The sequence below is a fragment of the Dermochelys coriacea genome, chromosome 6 (assembly GCF_009764565.3).
Source record: "Dermochelys coriacea isolate rDerCor1 chromosome 6, rDerCor1.pri.v4, whole genome shotgun sequence".
Classification (NCBI taxonomy): Eukaryota; Metazoa; Chordata; order Testudines; family Dermochelyidae; genus Dermochelys; species Dermochelys coriacea.
The window spans coordinates 97,164,145-97,175,295 of record NC_050073.1 but is presented as its reverse complement, the minus strand read 5'-3'; the positions used below and the strand labels follow the sequence as shown (position 1 = coordinate 97,175,295).

Genomic DNA, 11,151 nt, shown 5'->3' with positions numbered 1-11,151 from the left:
TTACTTTAGTAATTAAGAATGTGCAAATTGATTACACCAGTATTTAACCCTTAGACTGCTGGCATCAGTTGACTGGCAGTTGGAAGAAACTTTCTGAAGATGGAGATTTTGTACCCCACGAACAAAGGGCACAATTCTTCCATGTCTTAGTATAATTAGAAGCAGCACCTAACTTGACTCCATTATTTCATAATGAGCAAGAGAATGTACTCTGTAAAACCCATCAACTGCCAGCTGATAAGTACCTATTACTAGATTTTATTTTCATATTTCTTCATATTCACTAATGGCAATTTTCTCAATAAGACTCAGCTTTTGCTACATCAGTCCACAAGAGTTAATCCTCTCCAGAAAATAACTGCCTCTTATACATGCTGCATCTAATACATGATTTTAAGAACAGTCTATTAGCACAATGCGCTAATCCGGCACAGAGTAGCATGATGTTGTAATACTATTGATGGAATCAGAATTTATTCAGCCTTTTCTGAAGACATTGTTTTTATAACTGTAAGTTTTCTAAGTGTAGACTATGTAACTGTAAAATCTTCTTCTGTTCTTCTTTAATGAAGTAATTGTTCTTCTAATCCAAAATTGTCATCAACATAGTGAATCTCGGTTTCTTTCCATCTGCAGACAAGGCTGATTGGAGCTCATAAAGAATCACTTAGGTGATGCTGCTCCATTTGGCTGTTAAAGGCTGCAACTCTGACAAATTTTTCTTGGATTTGTACACCTTGACCAACTTGAATCTTTGAGGTAGCTCTCCTTTCTCTTGAGTCTGCTTCACCAGTCTTATCTTCTCCTCCAGCAGATTTTGTTGAATAATGGGAACAGCATGGGAAGAATTCTGAACAGAGATGTGTCTCGTGTAAAAAGACTTTTCAAATGTGTACTTTTAGCACAGTTTTTCTTCAGGCTTTCACAGCCATCTTGTAATCTGGGACAGAGTCTCTTTGTCAACAGAGACTCTTCTTTAAAAATAGTGTAATCCTTTTCTTCAGCATCTCTTCCAAGGCACTTTGCTACAGTGAAATGAATTCCGCCACAGCAGAATTAGATGAACATCTAGCTTTCCTTAATTGCTCCCTATGTGTTGTGTTCATTGGCTGTTTCCTTGATCTAGTGCTCCAAAGAGCTGGTGTCCCACAGTTCTTTGGAGTCCTGTGCATTTATGTCAATTTGTCTAACAAGGGTGTTTTCATCGTGAGAATGAAAAGCTAATTTACTTGGAATCCTCAGGTGCAGGCAGGTCACTATATAAGTGTTTATATGTATAAAAGTGTAGATTGCCCAGGGTGATAGAATAAATGACCTGCTAGGTCCATTTCCAGTTTCTATGTTTCATAGAATCATAGAATCAGAGGTCTGTAAGGAACCTCGATAGGTCTTCTAGTCTAATGTCCTGCACTCATGGCAGGACTAAGTATTATCTAAAGCATCCCTGTCAGGTGTTTGTCTAACCTGCTCTTAAAAATCTCCAGTGATGGAAATTCCACAACCTCCCTAGGCAATTTATTCCAGTGCTTATGCACCCTGACAGGAAATTTTTCTTAATGTACAATCTAAACAGCCCTTCCTGCAATTTAAGCTCAATGCTTCTTGTTCTACCCTCAGACATTAAAGAGAACAATTTTTCTCCATCCTCCTTGTAACAAGCTCTTATGAACTTGAAAACTGTTATCATTCCTCCCCTCAGTATTTTCTCTTCTCCAGACTAAACAAACCTAACTTTTTCAATCTTTCCTCATAGGTCATGTTTTCTAGACTTTTAATTATTTTTGTTGATGTTCTCAGGACTTTCTCCAATTTGTCCACATCTTTCCTGAAATGTGGTGCACAGAACTGGACAAAACACTCCAGCTGAGGCATAATGAGCAGAAGAATTACTTCTTGTGTCTTGCTTACAACATTCCGGCTAATAAATCCCAGAATGATGTTTTCTTTTTTCTTTTTTGCAAGTGTTACACTGTTGACTGATATGTAGCTTGTGATCCACTGTAACCCATAGAACTCTTTCCTTCATTTCCCATTTTGTATGTGTGCAACTGATTGTTCCTTCCTAGGTGGAGTACTTTGCATTTGTCCTTATTGAATTTAATTCTGTTTACTTCAGACCATTTATCCAGTTTGTCCAGATCATTTTAATCCTATCCTCCAAAGTGCTTGCAACCCCTCCCATCTTGGTATCATCCTCAAACTTTATAAGTGTACTCTCTATGCCATTATCTAAATTATTGATGAAGATATTGACCAGAACCAGACCCAGAACTGATCCCAGTGGGACCCCACTTGATATACCCTTCCTGCTTAACTGTGAACCACTGATAACTACTCTATTTTATGAGATGGGGAAGATTTAATGGGTGGAAACACACGGGAATAAAGATTGAGCCAAAATTGAACCAGTCCTCAACACGGTATTATTGGACATGCTGCATTTCAGCTGAGATGTAAAACTGACTTTTTGACCATTTATGGTCATTACAATTCAATGGCACTTTTTGCCAGAGTAGTGTTGTTAGCACTTGAGTCCTGACTAAAATCCACTTTAGGTAATGAACACTCTACCTACTTATATGTTTCTGCAGATTCAACTGGATACACTACACAGCTGCCCCCATCTTGTTCCAAACTGTTACATAGCAGTGATGTATGACATCAGGGCTCCAGCCTGCTCCCTGCATTCATCTGTCTTCAATGGGAATAACATGATGGCAAGAGTGGGCCCTTAAAAAGCTACCACATTCCAATCTTGAAGTAGTTGGTGAAACGTCTATAATATGCGGGAATGCTCATATATAGAGAGAGACTGATCTGGCTCTTAAGAAATTTAATTGTAATACTCTTATTGACCTCAAGTGGAGCATGAATTTATCATGCAATTTCTATACTGACATAAATAGCAGCAAATATTGAGATAAAAGCACTATTTCAAATGTAGGAGGAGGCAGTCTTCACAAATGTAGATATGTTCTAATTATCACTAGACAGTCAGTAACACTGGAAAATAAGTAACTACAACAAGAATAACATATTTTCAACATTCCTTAACCAACAAAAATGTTATCATTATTCTGAAATACAATATTGCTATTCCTCTTTCCTTTCAGGGAAATTGTAATTTTCATTTGTCTCTTCCATAGTACTTCAATATTATGGTGATGAGCGTTGTAGTGATTATAGGAGGGGTGGGTATCACTGCCTATTTTTAAGGTTGCCCGACACTTCCCATTATAAGACCCTCTTTTCAGTTGCTTATAACTTTGCCAGGTATAATTGTTTGGGCTGAAATTTTCCATGCTGGGGGTCTATCTCAGGCTTAAATATTTTGGAAAATTTCAGGCAAAACAGTTCAGCTTTTTCCGAGAATAAGGAAAAATAAATTGTGTTGCCCACGTTAACAATTCTGGTGACATTTTCTTTGAGAAGCTCTAGTGTCCCCATGCTTTGGACCAGAGACTTGAAATTTGGCAGAGGGAGGCCTTTGTGTCAGGGATGTGCCTTTTGCCTCCCCATGAAAAGGAGCCAAATATGACAAAATTATAAGCCTTTGGAAAATCACAGTTCACATATGTTTAATAGAGAATTCTTAGATTTCTTAGTTAGATTAGCTAACTTCACTGAAGAGTCCATCCACCCTGGACATACTCCAGCCCTGAGATAAGCAGGACTTTCCCTGCAATAGAAGCTTGGGCTTCTGCAGGCTGATCCATGTCCAGGCACTGGAATTGCGACCAGGGAGACTCTCTTGTGCTCTCAGTGACCCCCTGCTGGGATCAGGCAACTGTAGGGAAGGAAGTTGCCTGATTTCAATGCAGAGGGGACAAAAGCCAGTTATGTAGGCAGAAGGATGGGAGCGGGGAATAGATTGGAACAAAGAGCCTGGGATGGAAGCAGAAACTGTCTGGTCAAGGAAACTAGAATTGGGGCTGGAAGCCAGAGGCAGAAGACTAGGACAGGGAGTGGTGGGGTAAAGGGAGGGGAGAAGACTGTGATTTGCTGTGCAATGGACTGGGACTGGGAGCCAGGGATGGCCACAAGGCAGGAGGAAAAGAGAGCCAGTCGATGGCGAGGAAGACTGAGATCACATGAGAAGCCCAGGGGCTGGGAAAGGACAAAAAACTGAGACCTGTTGGGAAAGGAGACTGGGACTGAGAATACAGAGGACAAGGAGAAGGTGATGAGGGGGAAGAGGAGACAGATCTGACAAGGAGCCAGTGTCCAGAGGAAGAACCAGGACTGGTTAGGCAAAGAGACTGGGACAAGAAGCAGGGAGCAGGGGACATTGTGTTTGGATGATGAGCATGTGAAGGTAGATTGGGACCAGGCACCCATGGGGGACATGGGCTATGTAGAGGGGGTGGAAACTGGAGGTCAGGGTCAGAGTAAGAGACTGATTGGATGAGGAGCTGTGAGGGGTGGGGAACTGGGAGGGCAATGAGACTGGGACTGGGATTGGAAAACCTGGGACTGTGATGTGGAGTCCAAAAGGGTAAGATTAGGGACTTACTTGGCAATGGGACTGGACGTGGGTTGGGAAGCCTGAGGTATGGAGACAGGGGAGCCAGTGTGAGGAAGAGACAGAACAAGGGCACATTGTAGGGGACAGAGTAGAAGAGAGTCACACTTTGGGGGAATGGTCAGAAGAGCTTATGTCAGCTAGAGCACATTCACCTCCAGAGCCTGGAATAGAACTCTGGATTTCTGAGACTCAGCACTCTCCTGCTGTCAGCAAATAACTATGAAACACACTGGCAAACTGTCCCATCTCCCCCAGTGGTGCTACTACTGTTGCTATCAGTTACGCCATTAGCTCAAGTAGAAGAGGTCTATGTGCGGAACGTAAAGGTTCCAACCTTGCTGATGCCCCATGTGGTTGTCATTATGATGCCACATGAGGGAAAAATAGTATGTGATCATGTAACTAAAGAGTAACCTATATGCATGTCAGAATTGTTGGACAACCAGCTGAGACAGGAGCAGATGCAGGCTGGAACAGGTGTTGGCTAGCATGGAAACAGACACAGGATTATGTTGGAACAGAAGCAGGAGCAAGGGTGGCTAGAGCTGGAGAAGAAGCAAGGGGCAGGGACTGGAGCAGAAGCATGGTCACTCTGTTGAAACTACTAATAATGGGAGTACTCCCAGCCAGCTAATGATATTTAGCAGACGAGAGAGTACTTCCCCTAGGAGCCTATATACCTGCCTTGGGATCACGTGGGTGGGTCCCTGTCTCTGGATTGGCTGAATCCTGGTTGAATGGCATGGGGCCTGTCAATGGACCTGCCAGTAATTGCTTCTGCTGACTCATCAGACTCTCTGACTCTGGGATGAATCATCAGGTTTAGGTAGGTTCAGGCTCACAGGTAACTCAGGCTTAGGCAGGCTCAAAGGCAACTCAGGGATGAGTCATCACAATGTCCAAGGGGGCCAAATTAAGGTTGTACAGGCAACCTTAACTCTGGCATTTCCTAACTTTTGAGAGCTTGATTTTTCAATCTTAATGATGTTCTTTTAATGTATGTTTTTTATATATGGATGTAGAGTAAATCAAAAGAATGACATCCTAAATTGGTGGTGAAATGGCAGGGTCTTTCACTAGAAACTCATTTGTTTGGAAAATGTTATGCATAATAGCTTATTTTCACATGTTAACTATGCTTCTGTAAAACATCTTACTTGGCAATGGAAGAGATAAATTAACTCAGTCAGTAAATCAACAAAAGTAATTTTCTTTCAGTACTATTCTTATGCTGCTGGATGGCTATCACTATGTGATTATGAGTTTAATTAATCATAAGGACACCTGGAGCTTGTGTGTAGGCATTTCTAAGGTACTTACATCTATTAAACAAACACAGTTATTAAAAAAAACCCATCTAACTTAAAGTCTGAATGCTTGGGGAGATTTATATTTTATTACACTCCACTGCACACACATACACATACAATACACCCAGCAACAACAAAACCTGGCAGTAGTTCAATAAAAACTCATCTAAAATCACTGTTGTGTTTTGCCGTCTACCAGAAAGAAAAGCTCAGCATGGGCAGAGCACCCGTTTGACAAGTTTTAGCCTGCAGCAGGCTGACAGCTAAGACAGTTTTCATAAATGTGTCTGTGTGTGCATACATGTATATATGTACATAAAGCTGGATGGGAGAATGGTATATTTTAATGAAAATGTGACACTGAATGACAGCACCGCTGCTAGAGAAAGTCACTCCCCAGCAAGCTTCCATTCAAAATCTGTAGCTTTGTTTACAACAAAATGCTTAAGAAATGAGACAGTCTCATGCTCAATCTCTCTCCTCTCTCCCCATATGCATCCACTATACAAATGTAACAATTCTTTAATGAGTTAGTATGTACTGCATAACTCTCTGTAAAATAGTTAAGTATGGAAGGATGGGGGATCAAAAACAGCATTTTTGTGGCTGGCTGAATTGAGTAATTTGTTCCTTTTTGAATGTTTTTTTTTAAACACTGCTGGGTGTATTTTTCTAATTAAGTGTTACGGCAAAAATTTGTACAGGAAAGAGTTCTGTGGAGAATTTTTTTTTATCCATTTCAAAAGTGAAACCCAAAAACTCCTTGATATTCTGAGCCAAGGATTTTTGGAATATCTACCTTATTGCCTGGAAAAGTTGTGCAGTCAATAACTCCTTTAGTAGCTCAGCAAATGCTGATTTATGAAGCAATTCAAATTAAAATGGGTTGAAGTGACTTTCTAGAGAGATGTATAAAAGATATCCCAGCTACATTGCTGAACTGTTTATATGAAAAAGCATAACAGAATAGCAAGACCAAGGCAGCAACAGGAAACCACACCTACCCCCACAGGATGATAGGAAAAAGGGACTAAAACTTCTCAGCTGTCACTGTCTCCATTGTGTGTTATCTGGCACTGTCTACACCAGGAGATGCTGGGCGAGATGTTTTAAAACCCTTTTCTGCCATTATGATGCAGTGCCATCTTCACCCACTCCAAGGATCCTGGGAGAAGTTTAAAAGCTGTTTGTGGCCGTATTCTTCACCCCTTTAAGCAAGTGTTTTTGCTCTTCCTGAATATTTTGTCTTTATTACTTGTTACCATTAATTGACTCTTTTCCCCCTTTGAACTTTATAGAATGTTGAAGCTAAAAATTTTAGAAGTGTATCTCTACTCTGAAAAGTAAAAATCTAGAAGTGTTTTAAAAGGTTCCCCGTTTATTATCTCTCAAGGAATTCTGGGTCAAATCTGCTCAATTTACAAAAACAACAATGGTTTTCCTAACTGTCTGCCCTGCAAGCTCCACCTGGAGTCTGAAAATCACCTGTGTTCATTTTCTTGATCTCTACACATTTTCAGCAATACAGATTCCACAAACAGAACTTGTTCCCTGAACCTGTAAGAATTATTGTGTGGACTGATCCCTGTGGCTACACATAGATAGGTGCTGGAACAATATTTATAGTGGGGGTGCTGAAAGCCATTGAATAAAACTGCAAACTGTGTAAATGATAGAAACTACTTCAAACCAGGCGGTGCTGCCGCACCCGCAGCACTCGTACTTCCAGCATATATGTATAGATCCAATGGGTTCACTGGGAAAAAACGTATGCAGTTCTCCTTGAAGAATCAGTCCCCAAAGGGGCTTGGGTATTTGAAAATCCCTGGAATAACATTGTGCTCAACAAAGCCTGAGTTAAGTGCCTAGTCTCCCTGTACAATGCATAAGATGAGATGGGTGCCTAAGAAAGCAATTCACAAAAGCCAGTATGCTAGGCAGGGAACTGCCTAAACTAGCCAATGGGAGATATTGATGAGCGTGGTGGGTCCCATGCACCTCTTAGGAAGTTTGGCACCTTACGTCCAGACTGCAGGGAGATGCCTTTCTCTATTTTTGTTCCACACCCAGGAACACCTGTCTTTGAGTCAGGTGGCTTAGGCATCCAAGTTATTTATTGTGGGAAATGCCTCACTCCACACATGGCAGTGGTGCCCACCTTCTTTTTGTCCCGTGGTTACAGTGCTTGTCTGGGATGTGGGAGAAGCAGATTCAATTCCTACCACAGCCTGAGGGTGAGAAAAGATTTTAAGAGGGATCTCCCATCCCTTTCAAGAGGGCACTCTAAGCTAATGAGCTTAGAGCTGAGGGCTAATCTAACAGGAGACATACCTCAAAGACCTTAGAGGTTTTTAAGGTCAGGCTTGACAAAGCCCTGGCTAGGATGATTTAACTGGGACTTGGTCCTGCTTTGAGCAGGGGGTTGGACTAGATGACCTTCTGGGGTCCCTTCCAACCCTGATATTCTATGATTCTATGATTCTAATGTCTCCAGTTGAAGCTACTCAAATGTTTATAAACACTTGTCATTAGGCCAGTAAAAGAGTGAGTGACTGTACAGCCTGGTTAGGGCACCTGGCTAGACAATGAAAGTCCCAAGGTCCGTACCCTGCTCCAATGACTCTTTACTTATGCAACGTGGAACGCCTTTAACAGGAGACACTGAGGCAATCCCACATCAGACTATCCAATAGTTCAGAATTATAGCACTCTCCTGAGAGGTAGGAGACATCTGTTCAAATCCTTTCTGCCCCCTGGAAGGGGGGGTAATTGAACCCACATTCTCCCACATCCAGGCAAGTGTTCTAACCACTGGGCTAAAAGTTAATTGAACCCACTCACCGCTGGGACACCTCCTTCTGTCTGTTCTAGGGATTAACTCATTCCAGGCCCAACACCTCCTGCTTCTTGCTTAATCTTAAATACAAATTTTCCTGTATTTATCTTAAACCACCCAGATTTGCAGGGGAAAATTTGGCTTTATGTTGTGAGAAGAATTTTCTTTTGTAGGCCTGGTCTACATGAGAAAATTAGGTCAGTTTAGCTCCATTCCTCAGGGGTGTGAAAAATCCAGGTCGTGTTAAGCCACCCCGTGTAGATAGTGCTTGGTCAACGGAAGAATTCTTCTGTTGATATAGCGACTGCCTCTCAGGGAGGTAGATTATCTACGCCAATGGGAGAAACCTCCCCTCAGTGTAAGCAGTGTCTAAACTGAAGCACAACATTTGCACCTCTAGCATTTTATGTGTAGACAAGACCTTAGAAGTTAGATAGTTCATGAACTGACTATTCAAAAAATCTCTCCACTATCACAACTTCAGAGGGAAGAAGTTTGATAAAAATTTTTATAAATCCATTATTTGATCCATTAGCCCTGTATTTGAATGAAATAGTTGAGGGTTTGGGGTTTTGTTGTTTGTTTGTAATTGTGTGATCCAGAAAATAGCATATATATAAAAATAGTATTTTAGTAGTCAAAGCTCTCAAAAGATTGAATTACTAACAGAATATTTTGAGGACATCTTTCATTTATGGTCCAGAAACATTGGATATTTGAGTAATCTTGTCTAATTTTACTAGAATTCAATTAATATAAAAAGCAAATGTGACCGCTTGCTACAGATGCCTTCTATAAAAGTTTTATTACCTAGACAACAATTTTTTTTTCCCATATTGCCAGAGGCCTAATTTGTGGCCTATTACATTGTCTGACTCTAAATAGCAGTTTGGACTTTGCTCACTATTTTTAAAACTATGAGCAGAGGAGTGAGAATCACTAGAGGGGACTGTTTTAATTTTGTAGATTTTAATGGCATAGCAAAATCTAATTTTACAGGATTTTTTTTAAAAAGCATGTTTGGCTCAACTGTAGCATTAAAGTTTATTTTGGCTCATAAAAGTTAAATATTAGGCTCAACATCTTGTATATTTTGACTTATTCTTAAAACTATTTTATAAATAAAATATTTGGAATTAAGTGTCCAACTTCCCAATTTTAAAAAGATTAAGTACACACACAGCCTTAACACATAGCTAAACAGAATGTTGGGAGTCATTAGAAAAAAAAAAAGGGCTAGATAAGACAGAAAATATATTGCCTCTATATGAATTCAAGGTATGCCCACATCTTGAATACTCTGCCTAAGCCTCACCATGCACACTTCTATTTTTAGTGTGCTAGCTGGAGCCCTGCTAGCACAAACCTGCCTCCAACCACAGGTAGACTTATGCCCAGCTACAGTGTAGACATACTGCTGCACTCAAAGAAGCTACAGGGCATGTCTGCTTTGCTAAACTCATTTCTAATCAAGTTAGATACTACTCAGAGCTGAAGTCTCTTTACTAGCAAGCATTTAACTCACCTAATGTGTTTAAGAGTACAGCAGAAGAGATGCATTCTTTCATAAAGTACCCCATCCACTCCAAGTTAGTGGTTGGGAGACACTACACAATTTCTCAGCCCACAGGGGCTTTACACATTATAAGCGATTGGTACTCTGAAACAGCCACCTGGTTCTACATTTCTGGAAAGGCTGTATTAATTCAATATAGGGGAAAACTAAAGCTCGACTGACATACTAACCCATGTCTCTCCCAGGAATGGCACTGCCACCCTATTATGCCTTGAATTTGTAGTTAACATTTACGAGTCCAGCTAGGTACGTGAGGAAACATTAAGTTACAATTAAGGATCCAAGGACTCCATATCCCACCCTGAACACAAAAGACATCCAAAGTGGATGTAGTCAGATTAAAAGCATTCTTTGAGCTCAGACAGAAAGCTCGGTACAGTGCAGATATGACTGCGGTGCAGTTGTTCACAACGGAGTTGAGGAATAGAGAATGTCACTTGGCAGAACTGAAATGACTAAGAATGTTGCTACATGCAGAGGAGTAGTGCCAGCTTGTTTTTGACATGGGAAATTGATGTGGCAATATCTGAGAAGTCAGCCAAGACAGCAGTTCTAGCTTCCAAAAAAAGCTTGTACTAGTTCCTTTGGCCCCACTTTGCTTACTGGAGTGCACCCAAGTGCTCTTTTGCCCTTTCCCCTTTATGGAACTTAAGTCTTGAATTCCTCCCTGTCCACCCAGTTTTGTTTTGGCATTGAGTATCAGACAGCCTAGACTCCATGGAGCTGTCCAAGCTTTCAAATAGATTTAAATAATGTGTATATAAGAAGACACCTGCATGTAGTTCCTATTGTTAGCACTTAGGCTGACAACACTCCATTTTAGTGAAATGTTGTGTCTACACTGATAGTTGTAGAGTCAGCATTTCTCTAGTTTGACACCAACTAAATTAACATTGTCATGATA

At 40.8% G+C, this 11,151-nt stretch overlaps 1 pseudogene; it reads right to left on the bottom strand.

Moving 5' to 3' along the window:
- Window positions 1-530: 530 nt before the first annotated feature.
- On the bottom strand, window positions 531-1,205 carry LOC119857333 (annotated as a pseudogene).
- Between the last annotated feature and the right edge of the window lie 9,946 nt (window positions 1,206-11,151).